The sequence below is a fragment of the Amblyomma mixtum genome, chromosome 3, assembly GCF_055824585.1.
Source record: "Amblyomma mixtum isolate Tamu chromosome 3, ASM5582458v1, whole genome shotgun sequence".
Classification (NCBI taxonomy): Eukaryota; Metazoa; Arthropoda; class Arachnida; order Ixodida; family Ixodidae; genus Amblyomma; species Amblyomma mixtum.
Window position 1 is genome coordinate 23,352,184 of NC_143014.1, and position 2,665 is coordinate 23,354,848.

The following is a 2,665-nucleotide window of genomic DNA, read 5'->3' on the forward strand; positions in this document are numbered from 1 at the left end:
TTTCCTTTTTCAATATGGTCTAAAATGTACTCTTTTTGTGCAAGAAATGCCGATTCAGTGCTAAGGCCTTTATTTATTTATTTATTTATTTATTTATTTATTTATTTATTTATTTATTTATTTATTTATTTATTTATTGATACTGTTAGCCCTTTTTGGGCCGATACAGGGTGGGAATTCAATGACTTTTTTTTTATATATACAACACAAACACAGTGCAGTAAATACGACATAAGTGCACAATTCAAGCCAGCGCCAGTTTTCTATATACACAATTTTCTTGATGGATACACTTCCAGTCAGCTCGCCGTACAAGAACACAATGGTAGAAAGGTAGCATCAAAAATGGGGGTTACAGGGCTATCAAAGGTGCTACATTTCAGGTTACAGCGCACTTCGTAAATAAAAATAACAATAAAGGGGAGGAAGGGGTATCTGTCTGACTGCTATACTGTTAATGTATCAGCAGCGAAGTGGTGGAGGATAGAGTGTTCAAATTGCTCAAGGGAATTGATTTCTATTATGTCGTATGGTATGGAATTCCAAAGTTCAATTGTTCTTGGAAAAAACGAAAACTTAAACGTATCTGTTCTTACCTGTAGAGGAAGGAACTGCCTAGGATGGCTACCGCGTACTGGACGTGATGATCGTGTTTGAAGGTACCGTTCTGTGTTGAAATTGAATTGGCCTTTACTTATTAGATACATGAACTTTAGTCTGGCTATTTGTCGTCGTTGGGAAAGTTGCGGCAAGTTCAATTTATCTAGCATTTCCGTTACTGAGTCTGTTGACCTGTATTTTGAGAGTATGAACCCTGCAGCCCGTCGCTGAACCTTTTCAATTTTATCTATTTGGTTTTTTCTAAAAGGATTCCATACAACACTTGCATATTCTAAATTGGGGCGTACTAAAGTCACGTATGCGGTGAGTCGGACATCTGCTGGTGCAAGTCGAAGCTTGCGTTTCAAGTACCAAAGTTTTTTCTCAGCTGATGCACATATGTTATTTACATGCAATTTCCAATTCAAATCTTCACATATGGTCACGCCTAAATATTTGAAATGCCTGACACGTGTTACAGGCTTGCCGTCTATCTGGTAGTCAAAAGGGAAAATATTTTTAGTGTTCCTAGTTATCCTTGCAAAAACAGTTTTATCATGATTTAATTTCATTTTCCATCTGGTACACCACTCTTGTATACTGTTTAAACCCTGGTTCAACAATACCTGGTCTTCTTGACTTGAAATTGTTGAATAAATGAGGCAATCGTCTGCAAATAGACGGACTGTAATTTTTGTGTTCAGATTTTCGACAATGTCGTTAATATAACTTAAGAATAAAACCGGACCCAGAACAGATCCCTGGGGAACTCCCGAAGTGACTGGCAACATACAAGATTTTGCGCCACGTACTTCTACGAACTGCGTTCTTTCTGCCAGGTAAGACTTTATCCACATAACAATGTTTTTGTTAACGCCAAGATAACAAAGTTTTGTGAGCAGCTCAGAATGCGCGACCCGGTCAAACGCTTTCGACAAGTCTAAGCATATAGCGTCAATCTGGCTTCTATTGTCAATCGCGTATGCGAAATCATGAATTGCTTCAGTGAGCTGCGTAACTGTTGACAGGCGTTGTCTGAAGCCATGCTGATTTGCAGTGAAGACATCAGAATTCTCGAAGTAGTGAAACATGCTTTTTGATAAGATATGCTCCAGGATTTTACAACATGTGCAAGTTATTGAAATCGGCCTATAATTTCCAACATTGTATTTGCTCCCAGATTTGTGGATTGGGACAACTCTTGCCCGTAACCAGTCGGCAGGCAAACTGTGCTGTTCTAGAGATGCTTGAAAGATGACAACAAGGTACTTCGCGATCCATTCCGCATAGCGTTTCAAAAATTCGTTAGGAATGCCATCTGGACCAGCTGACTTTTTGGTGTCTAAATTCAGTAAAAGTGAAAGAATTCCTTCTTCGGAAAAAATAACGTCTTCCATAGTCACATGTCTTTCAACATCAAGTTCATTCAAGTTTACAGTCAATGTTTGTGGTCGGTCGAATACGGAATGGAAAAATGTATTACACTTATGGGCTATAGCACACGGATCACTAATCACGCATCCATCATCTAAAATATAATCAATTGTTTCTTTTGACGGAGCAAGATGACGCCAAAACCGCTGCGGTGCTTGCTTCATAAAGTTTGTTAGTGTATTGCAGTAATAATTTTCTTTTGCACTTTTTAACTTCTCCTTAAGAATCCCGGACAATGATGATATCTCAGCGTTATTTCTGAATTTGTTTCGCCTCCTACGTCTAATTCTTCGCTTGAGCTGAATGATTTCTCTGGTTACCCAAGGGTTAACCCAAGGGTTTACGGAAACCATACTGGCAATCAACTATTATATTATGTTTCTGTTCAAAGTTTGAAAATCGCTTGAGAATGATTTTTTCAAGTGCCTTTGATAGGACAGGTAATATGGAAACTGGTCGGTAATTTCCCATATTATTTGTTGTGTCCCCTTATTGCTTTTGTGTGTGTGCGCCCCCGCATCCTCCTCCTAACGACCACTTGCCCCTCGTCGCACGCTGTCGCCAGATGCCCCCCCATGGTGCGCCCCCGCATCCTCCTCCTGTTTTGGGAAGCCACTCCCTCCCGTGGACG